At 37.2% G+C, this 25,138-nt stretch overlaps 1 protein-coding gene and 1 non-coding gene across 7 annotated transcripts in view; both read left to right on the top strand.

The window, feature by feature from the left end:
* The window catches only part of POC1B (POC1 centriolar protein B), a 102,703-nt gene that overhangs the window by 63,943 nt on the left and 13,622 nt on the right, over positions 1-25,138 (top strand). The window lies entirely within an intron of this gene.
* Positions 14,144-14,245, top strand: LOC116761388. The gene has a single exon (XR_004351961.1). It is a non-coding gene; the product is annotated as a U6 spliceosomal RNA (small nuclear RNA).

The raw sequence follows: 25,138 nt of genomic DNA on the forward strand, positions 1-25,138 counted from the left end.
CAATTTTGTTTTAAAAAATTTCATACATATAATTTATTTACTAAGTGTATCCAAAGACTTCAAAAATTGAGAGTTTTAGCATTTCAATTTGAGTCTGCTTAATCTTTGCAAAGCAGATTATTTCTGCCATCAATTCTGCTAGTCAGGGCAAAACTAGTTATAAGAACGAATGGGAGGACTTCCCTGGTGGTGCAGTGGTTAAGAATTCGCCTGCCAAAGCAAGGGACACGGGTTCGAGCCCTAGTCTGGGAAGATCCCACATGCCGTGGAGCAAGTGCTCTGCAACGGGAGAGGCCACAACAGTAAGAGGCCTGCGTACCGCACAAAAAAAAAAAAAAAAAATTAACTAGACATCGAATTCTTGCCATAGTGCTTAGCTTGTAGTAGGTGCTCAATACTTATGTTCAATAAATTACTCAAAAGTCTCACTGTTGAAATTTACAAATTCTGGTGAGTTGGGTGTTTGCCCCACTGGTGAGAGGAGCAAAAGATAGGTGGTTTTTGAGATGTGCTGCCTTCTTGTGAGGTAGTTGGTAGACTAAAATTGGGTGTTTCTGGCCTAGAAGATATCAGAGATCATCAAAAATCTTTGATCGGAGCTTTGAGACTCACTCTCCCTGCCAGTACCCTTTGAAATTTGCAAAACCTCATGACCTGAGGAATCCATGTGTTCTCAATAGTGTGCTATGGAGGTGGGCGTAAGTGCCACCTAGCAAGCGATAGCAGGGTGTCTGTCCCTGGATGGTAATGCAGAAGTGCCAAAGTCAAGTGTCTATGTTATAGAACCCTAACTCGGGAATACAGGGTACGCAGGATTTCAAAAAGACAGTTCTTTTTTTTTTTTTAATTGAAGTATAGTTGATTTACAGTGTTGTGTTAATGTCTGCTGTACAGCAAAGTAATTCAGTTATACATATATATAATTCTTTTTCATATTCTTTTCCACTATGGTTTATCTCAGGATATTGAATATAGTTCCCTGTGCTATGTAGTAGGACCTTGTTGTGTATGCATTCTATATGTAATAGTTTGCATCTGCTAACCCCAAACTCTCAGTCCATTCCCCCCCTCCCCCTTGGCAACCACAAGTCTGTTCTCTACAGGGAAGACAATTTTTATAATAAACGTGACACGTTTGCAGTTGTGTTACAAAGCAGAATAATAAGACTGAAGAGTACAGTTATTACCCACATAAGGGATATTATTAGGCTGAATTATATGATATTGCCATTTTGTAGGCAAAAACGATCTAATACATATCAGTGATTTCCCATGGTTCAGCCCCACACATAAGCACTAAAAGGAAGACTCCACTGTTACTTTGAGTTGTGTGCTTGATGCTACATAAAAATAAAACAAACAAAACAAAAACTTGTTTGCTATAAATTGGTTTGGAATTAGGCTAATGATGTCCCCCTTAGATTTTTTTACAATCTGGAAGATAGCTGCTTGCCTCCTGGCAAGACATAAGGACTCCTGATTTTATTTATTTTACTGACACATTTTCTGAAGACAGATATTCATGAAGCATTTAGATTTTTATAAAGAGTATCTTTAAAGAGCTTTCCTTTAAGTTTTCAATGTATGTGTCTTTCTTTTAGCTCACTGATAGATGATAAGTGGTTAGAAAACTAAAGCGCAATCACTGTAATTGCCTTTCCATTAATCTAGTAGTAATTCTTAATCTGTCATCTCCTCTGTATTGGCTGCTTTTCTTTTGCTTCTGCACAACAAATCAAACATAAATGTAAAGGAGATTTGTTTCTATTCTGGCATGAAGCACTATTGTGGTGTGAACTTTGCATGTAATTATAATGAAAAAACACAGAGAAGTATTGGAAGCAAAAAAGAAAAAAAAGCAGTATTTACAGATGGTTTTGGTTTTTGTTATTGTGGTTACTGTTTATTTTGGGGATTTGTTTGTTTGGTTTTTGCAGACTGGAAGAAAGTTTCTTTAGAAATTCATTTTCATCAAGATGAGATGTAAAAAGGTTACTCTTTAAACCTTAATTTGTGAAATTTCTTAGGATAAAAGTAGGTTTTTTTATGGTGTAAGAAATAGTTGGCTTCTGTTCCTGTTTTGACTTGATTTAATATTACATTCAGGATGATTTCTAGATCTAAGTGTATTGATATCTATGCTCTGATGCCTTCTTACAACAGAGAAGAAATTATGGCATACAGTGTAACAGTTGGTATCTTTGTGGCTTGCACTTGTGTCTCTAATGCCAGGCAGGAAATTTGATACAATATTTAGGGATCAAAGTAAGCTGTTCCCAGTCTGCATTTTTAAAGCTTTGTTGTAAAAAAAAAAAAAAAAAAAGTTTCTGTAAAGGGATATACTGGCTGTCACATAGACATAGTTTATAAATGTTGATCTCAAATTTCTGAATCTTATTCCAATTACGTTGTCTCTTGCTATTTGCTGATCTTTTAAAGATTATTTAGTTCAAGATTCCCATTGAGTCTTTTAATGTTTTCATTTATTCTATTAGATAGACTGAGGTTTTGTCATCAAAATTGTACAAGGCATTTAGCGCATGTGGTGTAGCTACATCCTCAGCTCCTCTCTTCCCAAAAGCAAATAAGACAGTAATTTCTCTTCTGTGTCCTAATATAAAGTGGTGTTTATTTTTAAAATACTAACTAAACGGAACTTATTTAAAATACTCTAGGATTATTAAAATTGTTATTTTTAGGTAAACTATATTCCTAGGTTTTGATGTATTTTATTACTATTTGTCCAACAAATGAACATAATGAAATTGATGATCTTGCTAGTATTACTCTGATTGACTCAAAACGCTGGACTCAGAGAACTCAAAGAGTGTCCTTGCCTTTACTCTGGCAACTGTGTAGAGTATGAATGTAATATTTATGCCTTTCTTTAGAATTAGGGACAGTTTTCAGGTTAAATTAATTATTTACAATAAACTGAGAATCTGAAGTTATATCATAGAAGAAAATCAAGGTCTACAGTCTTTTCTTGCTCCATCAGTCAAATATTTAAAGCCACACTGCATGGAGGCATCATATGATATACTGAAGACAAGCTGGCCGCCTCACCTCAAGAAACTTACAGCCAAGCCAGAGAGAAATAACAGTGTAAGAAGTAAGTGGCAGTTTCAAGATACTAGATGCTAAGGGTATATGATTGTCAAAGGAAAGGTTGTTAACAGAAGGATTCAGAAAAGGTCATGAATGGGCTAGAGGAAACTAGAAGACTTCTCTAGCAGAAAACATTTGACCAGTTCTTGACCTGACTGAAGATGGGTAGGATTTTGATAGAGACATTCCAGGTGGGGAAAGCAAGGTATAGGTAGATGCCTTAGAAGTAATTGAAAATACAATACGTACCATGGTAATAAAAGTGCAGCCGTCTAATCTGGAGTCTCTGCGTTGCCTAACTCAATGGATAGCAGATGTGGTAGGATGCTGGGAGCATACCTACTCACACACATTTTTAGCTCTCAATCAGTACTTCTTGAGTAACAAAAAATACCTGCCCCAGAGAAGCCTACATTGTATATTCTAGAGGAGGAGACAAGCAATTCACAGATTTAAAAAAAGTAGAGCATATAGTATAGTAGACGGAAACAATGCAAAGGTGTAAATAGCACCGAAGTTAGGTAGGAAGAAGGGTGCATTTAGATAGTATGGCCAGGACAAGAGTCATGTGAAAGGTGACATTTGTGGAAGGAACTGAAGGAATGACAGTGAACAAGTTAGATGACTATCTGGGAAGGTACTCCAGGCCATGGGAGCAGTGCCGGAAGGCCAGATTGGGAGTGAGGAGCTGCCACTGGAGGGTTTCCTGCAGAGAAAGGGGCATAATCTCATGAGTGTTTTAACAGGGTCACTCTGGCTACTGTGTTGAGAATCAGCTGGGGGTGATGGCGGAGGGGAGCAAAGAGACCAGTTCGGAAGCTAATGAAATCGTCAGACAGAAGGCAGAAGTGGCTTGATCCAGGGTTGTAGCAGAGGAGGTGGTGTTAAGCGATCTGATTCCGGATGTATTTTGAAGATGGAGCCAATGGACTGGATGTCCGCTGTGGGATTCCCTGTCTCCTTTCCCCAGGGATAGTAAGGCGCAGCCCTGAGTAATCTCAGGGTGGCCCAGCTTATCTCCTGGCTCAGCATCATTTGGCCAGAGGGGTTGCTGAGAGAAAAAAAGATTTGTGATTTTCCTATCTTCTTTTCTGGGATTAGGAAGGTGATCGGCTGAATCAAAGCAAGAGAGGCTGTGCTGTTTCTGTGACTTTGAGAAGCACAGTGGTAAAACATAGTCCTCCTTCCTAGGTGTCCTTTAGGTTTGCATTTTTCAGCGATGTTTATTGGTTTCCCTTTTGGAAAGGCTGTCGCATCAGCCTATTTTTAGGAAGAAAAAAGTTACCCACTTTCATGGAGATTGTCATATGATATATGCTCTCTGAAAAATATTGATATATTGATAAAATAAAAGGACATACAAAGAGTAAACTTACAGCTGCAGAGAGGATATCTCCATGGTTGTTGTGGCAACAGTTCGTCCTGGTTACTGGACAACATTGCGTAACCAGTTCAGAGCTATTCCAGTTCCTAACTGCTTATGTAAGCAAAGATTTGGAAGGACTTACTTGAAAGAACACAGTGTATGAAACCTAAATGTTCAAAACTAAAATTTGTAACTTGAAAGTGTAAAATGGGAATATGTGATGCATTGTCCCCAGATACCTCATTTACCTTTCCAGGAAAATCAGTAAAAATCATGTTGTGCAAACCTCCTGCTTATACTGCTTTTCTATATGCTAACATTCCTGCATTTACATAGAAACAGCTTCTAAATTTGGAGGTAGGTGAAATTCTTTTTTAAGTGTTTGAACTTTGCAACAGTTTATAAGGTAGCATTTGATTTGTAAATTCGGGACATATGATTTCTGAAACTAGATATGTTTGTAACGTTGTTGTTGCTTGCTAAGCTTAAGGAGACAGATGTTCATGGTATCTTTAGGCATCAGTTCAGTGGCCCTGGGGACTTTTCTCCTGCTCCCACTTGAAGTGTTTGAAAGAAAATGAACACAGGCATTTGTAAAATCCGCCTATGGACTGTACACAGAGGTGCTTTCCACAGTTTATCCTCATTTTATTATCCTCATTTTTTATCCTCATATTTTTTTATCCTCATTTAGTCTTAATTTCAAATGATAGTGAATATGTCAGGTGAGATACAGTGCTGCTTTTTTTCTTTTTTTAATCCAGTGTCTCAAAAAGTTAAGATGCTTAGTAGGAGTAAAAGATGAATTCTTATCAGGGCTGAGAAATAATTTTGAAACATTACCCTTTGAAATTGAAAGAAATAAAGTAATTAAATTGTCAAAGCATTTTAAAAATAAGACATACATGATAAAACTAACAGAAGTAAATAAGAAAAAATACACCTCCACAAATCTCTCACCCTTTAGAATAGAAAACACATTTATGGTTTTTTCAGATACAAGCTATTTTAGAGATAGAGAAAACATTAGAGAGGAAGAGACGATTTCCAAATTAGTTGCATCCTTGCTTTAGAAGACATCATGACCTATATGTTATAAGAACTACCAACAGTTGTGAATGTGATAGCTGACCTTTAAAAAAAATGTGTTTTGGGGATTATAGAAAGAAAAAAGAAGCAACTAAAACTTTTAGTCTGTTAAAGGAACGTGGCTTTTTTTTTTAAAGCTGATTTACTAAGATAGTACCATTGTAAAAAGAGAGTAATAGTGTGAGTCAGAGGGTTTCTTTTTTCCTCCAAATAAAATATACTTTTTGATAAAAATCATAATAATCATAAGTCCCAAATGTTTAACTATCCTTAACGACTTAACTAATTTGAGTTTCATTCCCTTTAAGTTTCAAGGTCACCGAGAAAGAAAGCTTACATTAATGAGTGTTTCCTTTTACCAAAAATTTTATACTAAGTAAATTTTTAAGCATAGTCCTAGTTAAAAATTCATGCAGTGAAACTGGTCTTTATAACCTGTTGACAAAAGTGATTTAGGACTTAAACTTTTCTTTATGAAATGTAAAGAGGGAGAGAACTCTACAAAAGGATTTTATAAAACATGCTATTTGGGAGCCCAACAGAATAAATACGTTTTTTAATTTCCTTTAGAAAATTAGCACATTTCTGGGAACTGGAGGTTTTGATGTTCCAGGTATTATTTCTGCCTTCCAACTTCCTGAGCTACTGTATTTCTAAACTGCTGCAGTCATCTGGACTGTCGCAGGCCTGGGAATCTAAGCCGCATCCCCGGTTCCCACAGTTGAGACTGAGGCGTGCAGAAAATGCCTGACAGCCTCAGCCCACACACCCAGTAACAACTGGTTCCTTCCTCTTCCTGTGGAAGAGCAACATCCTCTGAGATGAGAAGAAATGCACCCTGAGGAATGCAGGAACAGCAGTGAGTTTTTCACACAGGAAATTACTAGGGGAGCATTCTGCAAAGTGCTTGTCTCCTGGACTGTCAGCCCATAATGAGCTTCCTGCTGACCTGGAGGATGGTTTACTATGGAGCTAAATGCCGTTGGCAGGTCTGTCAGAGTTGCCTGGAAGATAGTGAGCTTCCCTTTCAGCTGTTCTGTACATTACACCCATCTGGTTTTGAGTAATTTGGTGCTGCTTATACAGTGAAGCTAGTTGGCTTTGCTCCTTTATTTAGCCACCTGACAGCTAATTGTTCGGTGGAAGTAGTCAGCAAGTCTGCTGAAATGAATTTTTTCAGTCAGTTCTTTGTGCTTTATGAAGTCAGGTTATGTAAACTATATTAGGACTTCAGAGGGATTAAAATCCTCATAATCTGAGTGAACTGGCGGCTGATGCCCAGTGCTGGTTCTTGCCTAGTTCCATCTATGTCTTTCAGTCTCCTTGCTTTTACCTTCTGAAACAGTCAGGCATCAGTAAAAGATACCACACTGTGTGCACAATCATACATCCTTGAGCATACAGAAAACTCTGCTGCTTCAAACCAGCCAATCCACCAACCCCTATAATTTAAAAATTGAGACTGACTTGGAATGACTTTTACAACTGAAGAATGTTCTGGTATAATTTTTTTTCCCCTAATTCCTACGTATTTTCTTTTTCCTTTACTTGAGATAATGATGGCCACTGTAAAGCCCAGTTTTTATATCATATGTTCTTTTAAAACTGCTTTCCAGATCACTACAGAATTTTGGTGGGTTTCAGCATTTATGGTGGCAAAATTCCTTTACTTTTCATGTATTTGTTTGGATTATTTTACTGAAGCACATAAGAGTTACATGTTGTTTGTTTTAAGTTGAAGGGGAGATGGAGAAAAGGAATGTCAGGCATTTCCTCTTCCTTTCAGAATGTCTTTTTAATGAACATTCCTCTTCCCTCCTATGAACAAACCATCTCAACTCAGTGAGGGGCCTCTAAGTGTCTAACAAACCAACTTCTTTCCTTTGTTCCTTCAGCCCTAGAGTTAGTTGCTTCATGCATTTACTATTTCTCCTCACCTCTGTGATCCCTTTTAGCCTTTGCAGACTTCCAAACCTTTTTAACCAGTTCCCTATATTAAATTCTCTCTGCTAAAATTACTGTTGTGGTTTCTGTTTTCCTGCTGGATCCTGAATGATCATCCTAAAGATCCTAAACCATCCTAGAGAAACAGAAGTACAGAAAAAGACTTGTATCCAAGGATGTTTATTTCAGCATTACTTATAACAACAAATGGACACAAGTCAAATATCCTTTAAGAGAGTATTAGTTAAATAAAACTATAGTACATCAAGTGATGGAATATTATATAGCCATGCCATGTTTAACAACAGCTAAATGCATGTGTATGATTCTGAATTTGATTCTGGGTCAGTAGAAGAATTGCTATAAAGAACATCACTATGCCAGTTGACAAAAATTGAGCATGGGCTTTACCTCTTTGGTAGGGCTTTGTAGTTACTTTTCTTTTACTGCTCTTCCCAGGTCCCCAACCTCACCCAATGAATTATTTTCTTTTTTTTTTGTTTGTTCTTTTTTTTTTTTTTTTTTTTAAAGAAAGAGTATTCTTTGTGGCAAGAATTGTGTGTGCCTAAGGTGTCTTTGGTGGTGTTATTGCTATTCATTCTGGTGTGTGCAGATATTATTTCCTTTGTGGAATAGGTGATAGTCAGTTTCCATCAGATTTGGTTACAGTGTGAATTTTATGAAGTGAATCCTATTTTTCCATTGACTTTTATTTTTAAGCAGAGCTGTGTTTTCTTGGTAAATATTCTGTTTATTGGGCTGGAAATCTTATGGGCTACGCTTGAAAGCATGCCCAAATCCATAATTACAGTGTTACAGTAATAGTACACCTTGTTCCCATAGCTGAAACTTCAAAAGACATTTTGTAATTCACTCGGAAAGTTCTTCTGTTTGAAGCTACAGGTTCAGTAGAATGAATCTGTGTCCCATTTTGTCCATTCTATAAGGTTGATATTGTGTAAACTAAATTCATTTTAAATGACATCTAGCATCAGGCAAAGTACCAGAGTAAATATTATTCTAAATTCAGAAACAGTGCATTTTAGGGATAATAATTAATCATCTAATGAAATTTTAATTATTTGTTGATAAATAATTACTTGTTTTAAACAGAACTGGAAATGCATTATTTTAAGATAAAGTGAAGACAGTTGTGTGCTTTGGAAAATCAGTTGAAATTTTGAAGATTTGACTAAGAAATGCACTCTCCCAGATTTGTACTTTTAGAAAATTCTGTGTACTTTCTGTAAAATTCAGTACACAGTAAAATTACTGAAAAAAATTCAAGCTGTTAACACTATTTAAAAACTTTGTTCTTTTTCAAGAAATCGTTTATATATGTTCTGTGAATTATAAATGCCATAAAACTATGGCTGTTTTACATTTTGGGCACTAATCTATCAGAGTCACACCCTCTTCCTCCCAACTCAGGGAAAACAACCTCTTTCTGATATACAATTAAATGACACGAAAAATTTTTAACAAATAATATGTTTTTTAAAATATCACCATTTTTTAAATTGAGTAAACTGATGTTTATGACACAGAATTGAGGAAAAAAATTTTCTATTTAAAAATAAATTATCTCTTCCCTGAAATGTATTTGAAACTTTTTATTTAGAGAGCAATAGTTTTCCCTAAGGTATTATATGATTAATATTTTAATCAAGCATTAGGATCTTGTTATTTCTGTTACTATGTGCTATGATTATTTTTATGTACTTATTAGTCAAGCGAAATGACATTCCTGGGGTTTATCTCAAATTATGTTTTATTTGTTTATTTTTAGTTTTGCTTTGGCACTTTTTCCAGGCAGTTCTCTTGGCAACAGTGGCATTGCTTCTACTTGTCATGTTTTATGCAATTAAGCTCTTCCAGTATATTCCCCATCACAACTTATTCCATGCAAATGTTCTAGCTGTTGTATCCAGCCATTAACTTATATAATTTTTCCTACAGTATTTTTAGTCAAAATTATTTTCCTAAATGTAAAGGAAAAATGAATTTTATGAGAAGCTAAACAATGAAATTTGAATGGAAAAAAATCAGAATGTACTGAAAGTTTTTGTCTTTTCCTCCTGCCTCTACCCTTCCTGGTGCCAGTCCTCACACCAGGGTGGGAGATTTGGATCTGACCACATTAACTAGGATTTGCTTTTTTTCCTCTGCTGCTTATATACCTGGCACAAGAAAATCTGGAGTACTAGTAGACTGTATGTGGAGACTGTGGCCAACCAGCTTGTTAGAGTAGCGAAACGAGTACATATGGAATTAATTACTCTCCTGCCATAGCTCTGCAGACCCCAAATGAGTAAATCTTGGCAGGAATAGAAAATCTTTCAGAGTACTAACCACAGATGAGCTGAATTTCTGCAGGAGCTGAGCCCAGGGCAGTGAACCTTTGGTGTGCAGCATCACGAAGGGAAGTGACTCAGCCTAAGTTAGGGGCTGACTCAATAGACATTGTTCATTCATTTCTCAAAAATGAACATGCCAGGCACTAGATAGGAGTAGGGGGTTGAGAGGGAGGAGGATGAATGTGGGTTATAATGATAAGCAAAAGCTATCATGGAAAGTTACATAGTACAGTGACAGTATGAATTGTGGGCATTTGACTAAGTCAGGAGTATAGGGGAGGCGAAATCAGAGAAAGTTTCCCTGAAAAAGTTGTTTTAAGCTGAGATATAAAACCTTGCTATTCAAAATGTGGTCCATGGTTTGTTTGAGCATCACCTGGGAGCTTCTTAGAAATGCAGAGTCTTGGGTCCCACCCCAGACCTACTGCATCAGACTCTGCATTTTAATAAGATCCCCAGGTGATTTATGTGTTCATTAAAGTTTGAGAAGTGCTGATCTAAAGCTTCAGTAAGAGTGGATGTGAGAAGATTAGGAGTAGTGGCGTGTTCTAGGCAGAGGGAACTGTGTGTGCAAAGACTGGCTTGCAGGAACCTTGGTATGCTCTAGTGACTGAGAAGAGGGCTGGAGCCCAGGGATAGGCAGGAGAATGTGGTATCAGGACAGCCAAGAGAGGAGTGTTTAAAGAAGATGGGAGTGTCGACATTGCTGAAAGCCAAGAGAAGGATTTTTATAATAATCAATTCAGCAGAAAATTTTGGTTACCTTTTGGAGAGCTTTTTCAATGGACTAATACAGGTGCGAGCCAGTAGGAAGTGAGTTGAACAGTGAGTGGAGGGGGCAGGATGAGCAAAGAGACAGCTAGAATAGATTATTCTTTCTTTTATTGAATACATTTGCTGTGCGTCTATTATATACCAAGCAATGAGAATGCACAGATGAAAGAGTCCAATAATAGTGGTAAATGCCTAAGTTGCTATGGGAGTACATCAGTGGAGTGGTTAAATAAGGAGTGTGTGTGTGTGTGTGTGTGTGTGTGTGTGTGTGTGTGTGCGCGCGCACATGAGCATGTGTGTGAGTGCTAGAAAATTTGGGTGGGGGACAGAAAACTTAATCAGAGATAACTTCCTGGAAATGGTTGAAACTTGAGCTGTTTCTTTAAGAATTTGCCTACCATTATGGAGAACACGGACAGAGTTCAGCATTTGTATAGGTGACAAGGCTTAAGAGGGGATGGTGAATTCAGGGAACCATGACAAGAGCAAATTTGAGTTTTAGGACAGTTACTCTAGAGATGTGATAAAGGAGGGGTTAGAGGGAGGTGAGGCTGGGAGGCATGAAAATTAGGAGGCAAGTGCAGTCATAATCTAGATACGGAGTGGGGGGGTGCTTGATCTTGAGCAGTAACATGGGGGAAATGAAGAAGAGGAGACTGAGCCGTGAGATCTTGAAGAGAAAGAGTTAAGTTCTGTTTACTGATTAGACATGGGAGAGGGAAGACTCTAGAATAGCTCCCAAATTTGAAGCTCCTGAGTAGATAATGGCACTGTTTACCAAGATAGGACAGAGACAGGTCTTGGGTATGGAGCATCCAGGCAGAAGTATAGATCTGGGAATCTTTAATTGATTGATCAAGCCGTGAGGTCCCACAGGGTGATCCCTGAACTGCAGCTTCATACTAAATACGGTAATGATTATGACAAATAGATGATCACCAGTAATCTCATCTCATTCATCAGGAGTGGTAATTAGAAGACTGTTTGCTTGAATAATGCTGGTTATTTGGTGAATACTGTGACTGAAATATAAAGCAGATAAAACTGGTTGCATTTAATGGCTGTAAGTAGCAGACGTGCATTAGTGGTGTCACGGCTTCCTTTTTTAAGAACTTCCTGCTTACTCCTCTGGGTATGTGTTTAGTGTAGATAAATTTTCATGATTCTTAACCACACTTTTAATAAAGTTACAGAATGTAGTTCATATTCTCTTTGACTCATGACATCTGTGAAAAATATTTTTGAACTTTATGGTAGCATTTGAACATTAATTCTCCTGGACCATTTTCCCCATGATAATTGGTTTAAAAAAAAATAAAAGAAAGGAAAATCTTTCTTTATAAAGACAGTCATTTTAAAATTAATTTTTTAATTGAAGTATAGTTGATTTATAATGTGTTAGTTTTGGTTATATATATATATACATATATATATATATACACACACACTTTTTTTTCAGATTCTTTTCCCTTACAGGTTATTAAAATAATATTGAGTATAGTTCTCTGTGCTATACAGTAGGTCCTTGTTAGTTATCAGTCATTGTTGTTATCCTTTGGTTTCTGAGTTTCTTCCACCAGCAAAATTAGAGAGGAGCAAAACATCCATATCTTTCTATATACAAAAATGTAGGAAAGAAAAATATAGTATGTCTATCAAACAGTAATGTTGTTATCATGGCCTCTTATTTATAATGAAGTATTTGTTACTTCATTATAACAAAGTATTAGTAGAAGTATTTTCTACTCATAAGCTCTTTGTCCTGAAGATCTTATGCCATAAGTTTTCAACTATGTCCAGTTATATAATCTTTATCAAGGGGTTAAATATTTCAGATGAGATTCATAGATTTAAATGCTTGATGTTAGATTGGCTTCCTGTATTATTATTAGGAAATCATTTTTCACGCATTAAATGATGGGACCAGAATTTTAAAAAAGATGTTGTATCTTTGTTTACTAAGTGTTTTTAAAAAGTATTATGTACATTTCTCAGGCAGCTGCCTGAAAATGGAAACTTTTTTCTTTTTTAACTATATCTGAAAATGTCTTAATATTTTGTGTTGGATTTGCTGAACAGTGATTTTCATTTTAAATGTATATTCAGCATATGCTTATCCAGTTACTACTTTATTGAGTATGGCTTGTTCATTTATTTTTTTGAACTTCCACCTGCCCTTAAGTAGCCTGTTAACTTATTTGAGAAACCAGACATAGAAGAATTTTTTTTTAATTTGAATATAATGGATAGAAAAATACCTTTAATTCAACAAATTTTATTACTTTATGTATGCCTTACACATAGGAGGCACTCACCATATTGTCAACTATCCAAAAGAAGGTGAGCTATGGCTTCTGCCTTCTAGAAAAGTGCAATTTAGATTTTAGTGGAGTTGGGGGGAGGACACAATTTGATAATATTGATAATGATAGGTAACTGATCACAAACTATAGATTAAACTCTTTACCTGTATTCTCACAGCAACCTTATAATGTAGCCCAGGGTTATTTTCTTCATTTTACAGGTGAGGAAACTAACACTTAGAGAAGCCAAGTAATTTGTCCAAGGTCATACAGTCAGTACACAGAAGAGACAAGATTAAACCCAAGTCCGTGTGACTTGATGCCCCATTAATTTAGCGCCATATTATATGATAGCATGGATAATTATACAGTATCACAAACAGCAGAAATGCAGGGAAAATTGATAATTACCTTTAAGAAACAAAATTGAATTTTTCTAGAGATCTAGAACAGGCAAATTGCATCTATTTGGGGAAGATGAGGAAAGACTTCATTATTTTGCAAATGCAAATTGAAGTGAACTTACATAAAGTGCACTGTGTATACTGAGATCTCATAGAAAGCTTTCACTCTCTGTCTTCTGAATGATATAATGAACAATAAATAGAAGAGTGGTTCTCAATACCCAGCTGTGAGTATACATTACTGTTATAATCACAGTTTTATCATTAATCGTACTAGAATGTTCACATTATGCTAGATGGTGAATAGAACATAAATAAATGTAATATTTGCCCTCTAAAAGATGTTCGGAAAAGCTTGCCAGTTTTCTGGATGTAGCTTTGTTAAATGATTGGATAAATTCCTGCCTTAAAATTGCCTCTTCATAGTATTAAAACACAGTAAAGAAGCTAGTCTTATTGAAGTGAGCAAAGCATGAGTTACTGTGTATGTGCAATTAAAAAAAGAAATTATCTCATGACTTTTAACACACAGCTCACGTCTCCTGAACTCGGCACTTGAAGGGTTTTGAGGAACAGAAAATAGGCCTGTAAAAAAGGTCAAAGAATGGCATTATTTATCTTAAGAGAGCAAGCCCAGGAAATAATTTTTCATAAATTTATTCTAAATAATCCTGACTCTGTGATAATTTTGTGTTTCATAAAAATAATGAGGATAGTTATTTGAGGACAACATTTGGCTTGTTGGTTTGGTCGGCTCTCCGTGTACATTATCATGATACTAAAATGGTGGTGGTGTATTTGCTTTTGCAGCACGTATACTAAAATTGAAAAGATACAGAAAATATTAGAGTGGCCTCCACGAGAGGATAAGTTGAAATTTATTAAATGTTCCACGTGTTTTGGAATATTATGTTTGTAGTTAGGGAGGCTCAGTGTCATAAAGACGTTAGTTCTCCCTGAATAAATCTACAAATTCAAGGCAATTCCAATAAACATCCTATTAAGGTTTTTCAAGAAACCTAAAAAGTTGATTTTATGGCATACATGGAAGAGCGAAGGGCCCAAAATAGGACAATTCTGAAGAAATTTGAAGGTTGGGGACTCTTTAAGCTCTAAGTGTGATATTGTTACACAGAGAGACAAAGAATCCACAATGGAGAGCACATAAGCAGACCCACACAAGTGCAGATGGTTGGTCTATGAAAGGCCTGATTTTGTAGACCCATGAAGATGGGTTTGTCACTAAGTCAACTGTTCAATAAATGTTGTTTCATATAGCTAGCTATATGAAAAATAAAAAATTATGTTCTTACTTTTAACCACAAATGAAATCAATACCAGATGGGTTAAAGGCTTAAGTGTGAAACCCCATACTTCAAAACTTCTAAAGGAAAACAGAAGAATATATTTATGTATTCTGGGTAGGCAAGGATTGCTTAAGCAAAATATAAAATGTACGAATCATAAAAGAAAAAGTTTAATAAATTTGACTACATTTAAAACAAAAAACTTCTGTAAAAAATCCCATAAAAGTGAACACAATCCACAGAGTAGGGGATGTATTACACATATAAACAAAGTATTGGTATCCATAATATATAAGCAACTTTTTAAAATTTTTATTGAAGTATAGTTGAATTACAATGTTGTGTTAATTTCTGCCATATAGCAAAGTGATTCAGTTTACATACATACATACATACATATATATATACACACACACACACACACATTCTTTCCATTATGGTTTATCACAGGACATTGAATATAGTTCTCTGTGCTCTACAGTAGGACCTTGTTGCTTATCCATTCTCTATATAACAGTTTGCATCTGCTAATCACAAGTTCCTACTCCATCCCTCCCCCACCTCCCTCTCCCCTTGGCAACCACCAGTCTATTTTCTATATCCCTGATTCTGTTTGTTTCATAGATAGGTTCACTTGTGTCATATTTTAGATTCCACATATATGTGATATCATATGGTATTTCTCTTTCTTACTTTACTTAGTATGATAATCTCTGGTTGCATCCATGTAGCCACACATGGCATTCTTTTTATGGATTAGTAGTATTCCACTGTATATATGTACCACATCTTATTTATCCATTCATCTGTCGAAGGACATATAGGTTGCTTCCATGTCTTGGCTGTTGTGAGTAGTGCTGTTAAGAACATAGGGATGTATGTGTCTTTTTGAATTATAGTTTTGTCTGGATATATGCCCAGGAGTGGGATTGCTGGATCATATGTAGTTCTATTTTTAGTTTTCTGAGGAACCTTCATACTGTTTTCTACGGTGGTTACACCAACTTACATTCCCAGCAACAGTGTAACAGGGTTTCCTTTTCTCCACATGCTCTCCAGCATTTGTTATTTGTAGACTTTTAAATGACGGCCATTCTAATTGGCGTGAGGTGGTACCTCATTGTTGTTTTGATTTGTATTTCTCTCTATAGAAGGAACTCTTAAATATAAATTAGAAAAAAGAAGCAGACCAACTAAAAAGTGGACAGAGGACTTAAATAGGTAATTTGCAGAAGAATGATCAATATACACATAAAATATGCTCAAGTTACCAATAATCAAGGAAACAAACAATGAAATTAAAACCATGGGATACCATTTCCTGCCCATAATTTTGTTAAAATTTAAAATGCCTGACAATCAAATATTTTTGACTTTGTAGAAAAAGGGAGGATTTTCTTTTGCTCATGGAAGAGTAAGTTGATTCTACCATTTGGGAAAGTATCTGGTAAAACTATAACTGAACTATGACACGTTAGAGGAACTCACCTACCTGTGTACAGGAGACATTTATAAGAATGCTTACTGTGGAATTCAGTGCTAGTTAACAGTACAAAGGACACATAAATTGTGGAATACCCAATCAATGGAATACTATTTGGCAAGGAAAATAAGTGAAGTAGACCTACCTGCAACACCATAGACAAACCCAACAATGTTGGTTAACAGAAAATACTAAAGAGATCTAATACTATTTTATGTGAAGCTTGAATACACACAAAAGCAATACTGCTGCTTAGGGATGTCTACCTATGTGATAAAAGTAAAGGGACATAGATTGGGATGATAGACACTATTCAAGATGGTGGTATCCTTTAAGAGGGAAAGGCAGGGAGATAGATCATAAAAGGGTATACTTTGTTTCTTAAGGTAGGGGAGAGGGTTGCTTTATTATTCTTATATCTCTTCATTGAATTTAAAAAAATTTTTACTTTATTGTAGTTGATTTACAATGGGTTAATTTCTGCCATACAGCAAATTGATTCAGTTATACATATATATACCTTCTTTTTCATATTCTTTTCCATTATGGTTTATCACAGGGTATTGAATATAGTTGCCTGTGCTATACCGTAGGACCTTGTGGTTTATCCATTCTACATATAATAGTTTATATCTGCTAATTCCAAATTCCCAATCCATTCCCCCCCCCACCCTTTTGGTAACCCAAAGTATGTTCTCTATGTCTGTGAGTCCGTTTCTGTTTCATAGATAGGTTCATTTGTGTCATATTTTAGATTCCACATATAAATGATACCATGTGATATTTTTCTCTTTCTGACTTACTTCACTTCGTAGTTTTATTTTCAACGAATTTTTGAAAGCAAAATTGGAACTTAAAAAATCAGTTATTATGAGATAAAAAGAGGGATTACAGATTCATTCAGAAATGTTAGTGTTGCAGTGAGGTTGCATTGCTTATTCATGCCTGTATTAATTTCACTTGATTGCTGTTCTGTATGCAAAGAAGGGGGCAGCTTTCTGAAAGGTGAACAGATGGCTTTTTTGAGACATGATGTGGGTGAAACTAAACCAAGTGTGGTTTTCCAAGTCAAACTTCAGTTTTCTCCAAGATGTAATCCTTACTTGAATGTAAAATATCTGTTAAAAAAGTACATCATTGTACAATATAAGTTATTACCTGCCTCAGAATTTAGATTCACACATGCACACACCTTTTTTGAACATAGTAAGGTATCGCTATAAATAATGGTTGATTTCTGCCCTTGTCATTTCAGCAACTTGCATAAAATATTCTTGTTGATTCTATATGGAAGAGATAATAAGAATGAATCCCTTATTCTGTAGGCCTTTGGGGTATAACAGCAGGATTCACAAAAGATGTAATGACTACTTGTTTTCTCTTTGGAATTTACAGAAAGTTTTATTGGTATTCTACTTGTCTAGAACACTGGGATTAGAATTTTTAGTTTTATATTAACTCAGAAGAGAGAGTACTAATTCTAGTTCACTGACTACCTGCTGTCTCCCTCCACCTCCCCCAGATAATTCTGGTAAGTACTTTATCATTAATTAAAATTTACCTGGTGCAGTGCACAGTTGTAGACTCAGCATAAGGCATTACAAGACAAATATTCCTTTAAGGGATTCATAGTTTGTGTTTGCCTAATCATGTAAATAGTGAAACATGAAAGGAAATTTTTGTACAGATTTTATTTGTCCTAGCTGTATCCTACCTATTCATGGCTTCAAAAGTAATAAGCTTCTCTGGAGATGATAGTAAAGATTAAAGACAAAGATAGACAGATTTATGGCCTCGGCTGTCATTTTCAAGGGCACTGAATTAATCACTCAGATTTCCTACTTGATAGTTGCATTGGGGCGGGGGTGTTTTTCAAGTCTTCTGACAAACATGAAACGTCCAATTTGGTTTGAAGAAGAAAAATCAAAGCCCTCAGTAAAACCTTATCCCCAAAGCCTCTTTTTCTCTCTTTGAGAAAAAGATGTATGATTTTTCCCAAGGGATAAACAGAAGGCTTTCTCAGCTCAGCGACTTTAGTCTGGGAGACACAAATTTCACATGACATTCTCTGATTTTATCCTAGAAGTATTTTTAAATCAATGAGACTGGATCAGGTGGGTATGTTCCTACAAGGATATACAATACACTGTGCAGATGTAACATAGAAGAGATGTGGTTTTCTTCTTCAGGATCAACAGCCTTTTCTTCTTAAGAGTTTTAGAAATTGGGAACGAATCCTGCCTGTGTTGTGGTCCTGTGACAGCCCCACATGGGTGACTCCATAGCTCTTCATTCTGTTTTTCTGATTAATCCATCCACTTCTTGGTTAACACTGGCTTTTGATCTCAAAGACAGAGCAACACTCTGAGTCACTTCTGAAAGACAGCCATCCTCTCTTGGTCAGGATTCTCAGATGAACTCAGTGACTGTCTAAATCCTTTGTGTTAATGGTAAACTCAGTGTAAAGCCTCCCACGCACTGGCCACCACTTCCTCTAGTCCTTCAGTTTTGATAACTCATCAACCCCAGAAGGACCTCCAATCCACTGAGCCTCTGCCTTTTCATTGCCCACCTTCTGTGTCTGTGTGTCTCGCCTTTATGGGCTTAGATTCTATAGTCCATCATCGTAGCCATACCCTTGCCCCTTTCTCTCTCCTTTGTACTCACCCCAAAAAACTTCAGCCTGGTTAAATCTTTTTTTTTTCTGCCTACTCTGTACCTACACCCAAGCAACTGAATTCAACTAGACAGCCATGCTGACTGATCTCCCTTTAAATTTATTTATACAAAGCTCCAGGGGCACTCAGTACTGCCTAGCAATCCATTTACCAAGTAGTTATCTCCTCAGCGTCCTGTGACATCAGTGCTCTCTTTCTGTTCGATCTTTTCCATCAGCCCACGTTTGTAATGTATTTCCCATCTTTAAAAAGGAAAACTTCATTTGACCCCTCATCCCTTTCCAAGTCCTGTCTCATTGCTCTGCTCCCCTTTATAGCAAAACTCCTCGAAAGAAAGGCATATATTCAGTCTTCATTTCTTCACTTTCTACTCTTCTGAATCCACTTCAGTTAAGCTTTTGTCCCCACCATTCCACTCATGTCAAGGTCCCAGTATTCATCCGAATCAGCCTTTCTATAGGACTTGGTCTTAGTGATCACTCCCTTCCCCTTGAAACTTTTTCCTTACCTACCTTTGGGTCCAGTACCCCTCCTACCTCATGGGTCGCTAGTCACCTTTCCTGCTCCTTCTCTTCCTGCCTTCTAAAGTCTTCGCAGCTGTTCTTTTGTTTGGCTTCTCCCTCTTGTTTGATCATAGAGCCATGGCTGTAAATAGTTATATGCCGGATACCCCAACTCCAAGGGAACAGAAGCTTCCGCAATTGGTACCCTTCCAGACCTTGCCTTATGTACCTCTTCACCTGGCTGTTCGTTTGTATCCTTTATAAAAACTGGTAAATATATGTATATATATTCCGATAACTCCCAAATTTATATCTTTAGCCCCAACCTCTCCACAGAAATCTAGAATCATATATTTCCAATTGTATTCATGATTCTTCCCCTTGGAGGGCTCATAGGCATCCCAAACTTAACATGCTCCCAATTTAAAAAATGCATCATCAGTGGAGCTAAGTCATAATGTAACACCTTGCCCAGCTTTATTTTTCTTCATAACCATGGTTACTACCTGACATTACATCACATATCTATATATTTATTCACTGGAATATAACCCCATGTCAACAGGGTCTCTTTTTTTTTTTTTTTTTTCTTTTGCGGTACGCGGGCCTCTCACTGTTGTGGCCTGTCCCGTTGTGGAGCACAGGCTCCAGACGCGCAGGCTCAGCGGCCACGGCTCACAGGCCCAGCCGCTCCGCAGCACGTGGGATCTTCCCGGACCGGGGCGTGAACCCGTGTCCCCTGCATCGGCAGGCGGACTCTCAACCACTGTGCCACCAGGGAAGCCCAACAGGGTCTCTTTTGTGTAATCATTTCTTGTGTTAGGCAGAGCAGTGGTCCGTAAAGATGTCCAAGTTCTCATCCCCAGAATCTGTGAATATGTTTCTTTACACGGCAGAGGGGCTTTGCAAATGTGATTAAGTTAAGGATCTTGAGATGGGGAGATTATCCTAGATTATGGTCCAATACAGTCACAATGGTCCTTACAGAGGAAGAGGGAGGCATAGGAATCAGAGAAGTAGAGATTGGAGTGATGCAGCCTAGAGCCATGAATGTAGGCAGCCTCAGGAGCTGGAAGAGGCAAGGACAGATTCTCCCCTGGAGCCTCCAGAAGGAGCACAGCTCTGCTGACACCTTGATTTTAGCCCCATAAAATCTATTTGGACCTTCAGAACTACAAGATAGTAAGTAAATTTGCGTTGGTTTAAGCCACTAAACTTGTGGTAATTTGTTACAGCAGTGGTAGGAAACTAATATACTCCTATATCTCTGGCACCTAGAATTTTCCTGGCACATAGGTGCTAAGTAAAAACAATTTTGTTTGAATAAATGGTATGTCTTCATTGTTTTGTATCCCATATAAAGATTATTGGAATTTCTAATCCCTATTCTAATTGTTATTGTTGAAGATAAATGATCCATTCTTTCTTTGAAAAGCAATATTTGCTTTTATTTTTGTCCAGGCAAAAGGTATTTTTTGTTATCCTGGTCTGTTTCAGGCAGGCATTTTATAAGAGTGTGTGTGTGTGTGTGTGTGTGTGTGTGTGTGTGTGTGTAGTGATTTAAAAAATCTCAGAATGTCAGGAATGGAACAGACTCTTAAAGGGCATTCAGTTTGAATTTCCTGATCCGATGTTTGTATACTTCTCACAATATCCCTGATAAGTGATCATCCCTAGTCTACTTTAGAACCTTCAGTGATGGGAAACTCACTTTAGCTAGAGGGATCAAGACCACTTTGGGATAGACTTTGCTGACTTTGGTCTGTTTTGTTCTCTACTTACAGAATTAAATCAAAACTAGAAAGGTTAAGTATAAGCCCAAACTGACTTATTTTAACCCATTTATTAAATATGTATCTGCAGTTCAGGTCACTGCTTATCTGTACACGTGAAGTACCTCCTTTTGCATGTTCACACTTGTCAGAAGATCCTTATGCTATTTCACCAGAAACCATCAAATACACTTTTGGGGGATAAAAATCAAGAAGTGATTTGCAGTTAAGTGATAAATGCTTCCATTACTCCCTCATTATGCCTTTGAGGAGGCCTAAGATAGTAATTTTTAGTAGAGAATCGTACTGGCTTGACTTTGAGTTTATATCAATAGTTCTCTCCAAATACTGTCAAATTATTAATATTTACATTTTGAGGATGGCTCAGCAGATGCAGGACGGTCAGTTGAATTCAGTTCAACAAATGTTAAGCCCTGTATGTGACTCATGCACTATGCTAGGCACCTGAGGAAGAAAGATGACCAAGTTATGGCTCCTACCCTCGAGAGTAATCCCCATGACCTGGTAGGGAATATTAGACATGAAAGCACAAATATAATGAGAAGTGACGAATGCTCTACCAATGGCATGAACAAAGACTTATGAGAGTGTATGGTGTTAGAGAATGTTCTAATTTCACTCCTTTACATGTAGCTGTCCAGTTTTTTCAGCACTACTTATTGAAGAGACTGTCTTTTCTTCATTGTATATTCTTGCCTCCTTTGTTGTAGGTTAATTGACCATAAGTGCGTGGGTTTATTTCTGGGCTTTCTATCCTGTTCCATTCATCTATATTTCTGTTTTTGTGCCAGTACCATAGTGTTTTGATGACTGTAGCTTTGTGTATAGACTGACGTCAGGGAGCATGATTCCTCCAGCTCTGTTTTTCTTTCTCAAGATTGTTTTGTCTATTCTGGGTCTTTTGTGTTGCACACAAATTTAAAAATTATTTGTTCTAGTTCTGTGAATAATGCCATTGGTAATTTGATAGGGGTTGCACTGACTCTATAGATTACCTTGGGTAGTATAGTCATTTTGACAATATTGATTCTTCCAGTCCAAGAACATGGTATATCTTTCCATCTGTCTGTGTCATCTTTGATTTCTTTCATCCGCGTCTTGTAGTTTTCAGAGTACAGGTCTTTTGCCTCCTCGAGAGTGAAGTGGTGCCAGTGATTAGTTCTGACTTGCCAGCCCAGACAGTTGAGTGGGTAAGTAGGAAGGGTAGTAGAAGGGGGAGAGAAGAGGCGAGGAAGAAAGAGAATAAATATAATGCATGAACTTCCATATGTAATTGGGCACCACAGTATCTTGAATGTTTCATTGTTAATGATATAAATAGTAGTAGTTTAAATGTGTAGACCTTGATTACATTGTTGAATGGTTAATTTCCCAATAAAAATTTACTTGCAAATGCCACAGTTTTCACTTTCTGTTGATGCATTAAAAGAATTCATTCTCTAATGTGACAAATGAAACTTTATGCATTAAAATTAATCATGGCATTTAAACAACCTGTTAAGAGTCGTTTGTCCCCAGAATGTGACAGGTTTTATATATAGCTCTCAGGACTATCAGAGTAGTTTGCATCAGTCAACTCTGTATTTTTTACTCTATTATATATGTTCAGAGGGAAAGTGGAGCCTTTTAACCTGTAGAGATAAGGATTTCTTAGCCACACACATTCATTCTGTGCACTTGGTGAGGCTGTATTTCCCATCTTTGAGATGGCAACCATGAGTTTATCCAAGGAGAACTTAAGCGTGGTAACTGCCCTGCCATCCATTTGAAGGAATTGGTTCCCTGGAGAACTGTAAGCTCCGTGAAGGAAGGTACCATATCTTATTTGTTCTTTGCTGTAGCTTTAATGCCTACGTATAGGCGGCCTTCATTTGCTGAATCAATCAATGAATGTTATTGTTACCCTGCTGTACTTCAAGTGTCTGCAAAAAAAGTAAGAGGTAAGGGAACATGTGTGATTTCTTCCTTTTATGGACTTCCAAAGCATTTGTTCTGTTCTTACAGTCATTTGCTTGTGTTTCTTGCTTATTCACTGCCGGTATATGCCAGGCACTGCAGGGGATCCCGGCCTTGCTCTGTCTTAATTCTCTCCCCATAATAGAGACTCCTCCTTGATTGCTGGTATCACATTGTACTCACATTTAACATTGGTAAATGCTTAGTATAATGTCAGTGTTCAGTAAGCATTCACCCAAAAAATGAATATTAGCAACTCTGAAGTAGGAGAGGACCTCAATGTACTGGGAGCAAGCAGGTATTGCAGCCTCATTTGCTAGACTTTTAATAACCCAGAATCTTAAACATATTTTTTCCCTTTTCATTTTTTTTTAAAATTTTATGAATGAGAGCATTGAAACTTCCCCAAGCTGTGCATCTTGTTCTTTTCCTGTACAAACAGGAAGCAAAGGCAGGCTTGGTCGGTGGGAAAGAATCTGCTCATATCTAGGTCCAAATAGCTTTGAGAGACCAGAGAACAGATCTGTCAGTTGGCTAATGTGGGATGGAGATCTCGTACTTTTTTTCTCTCTCTGCCCATACCCTTTTCCCTTTTCTATTCATCTTTATGTGTCATATGATAGTATATATATATATATATATATATATATATATATGTATATATATATATACTTTTTTTGGGGGGTCCCAAACAAGAAAACTATTGTTAAGGTTATTCGGATCTTTTTCTGCCTAGACTGTCTACGGCCTTAAATCTTTCTTTGCCCATTTCCTACTGCCCTTTCTTCACTAACCACCCTGACTGCAATCCCCCAGGGTTCGATGACCAATTTGTTAATTAGATTGAGGCCTTTTCCCACGAAGGGCCGGAGCTGCTACTACAATTAGTTATATTTGCGACCATGTGTGTACATACTTAGGTATGTTGTGATCCGTGTAAAAAAGACTGTCCTGGTCATAGAGAGTTTGGTTTCCATCTGTGAGAGCGGTGATAAACTCTGCATGTGAGTGGTTAACATATTCAAAAATATTTATGTTTCTGCTAAATCCAGGGAGTACAGTGGTCAGAAGAGTAGGCATAGCACAGTCTAGTGAGGGAGACAGACAATAGAGAAGGAAAAGACAACTCTGATCAGTTACAGAAGAAGACATCAGGAGGCCATGGTAGCCAGTAGACAGACCACCTTCATTAGGGTGGTCAGGGACTACTTTTCTGAAGATGTGACAATTAAGCTGAAATTTGGAGATCAAAAAAGATTCAGTCATGCTAGGAGGGCAGAGATGCTAGGAGGGCAGAGAAGGCACAGCAGAAGCAATGTTAAAAAAAAAAAAAAAAAAAAGTCTGTCTTTTGAGCAGGAATTATTTATTTTAAGGTGAGGATGGCTGTGCATGGCCATCCATACAATGTCCCCAGTCAATGAAGTGGCTGCCTAGGACCAGGATGCAGACTGTGATTGTGAGACAGGACTTCTTGGTGAATTCTTCAGATATTCCATACTCACTTTTACACTGCTTTCATTTCATTGTTTGCCACCAGCCAATAGCTGGGGACCCTGGTAGATAAGTGCTGTAGGTTGTTTTCTAAGTTCCCTTAGCTCAGGACATGAATAAGTAGGTCATAGGTGCTTCTGGGCCCAGCTAATGAGTGGCATTAAAAATCCTTTATGTGAACTTGTTCTGTGATCTATGATTGCTAGGAGTTTTGCTTCTGAACATTTCAAGGACAGTTTTAGATTTTCTTCATCACACAGAGTTAAGTAATTCAAAGCATTAGTAATAGGATTCTTTGGGGGGTGTGGATTTTAATGAGTGCTTTCTGCCCAAAAAAGTCATTTTCATTCAGGTATTTTAGGTTCAGACCCTAATATTGTCAGGTATATCACAAAGGTGGAAAACTGTGGGTACAGAGCATAACTGCTCAGAGACCAGGATGGTTTTGGAGATAAACATAGGCTGGTATGCAACAAAACAAAAGTAGAAAAGATAAGGTACCAAATAACTGAAGGTACCAGAACATAAGCTTTAGGAGAGCAGAGTCTTGGGGCCTGCCACCCACTGCTAGGTTCTCACCA

Source organism: Phocoena sinus, chromosome 10, assembly GCF_008692025.1.
Source record: "Phocoena sinus isolate mPhoSin1 chromosome 10, mPhoSin1.pri, whole genome shotgun sequence".
Classification (NCBI taxonomy): domain Eukaryota; kingdom Metazoa; phylum Chordata; class Mammalia; order Artiodactyla; family Phocoenidae; genus Phocoena; species Phocoena sinus.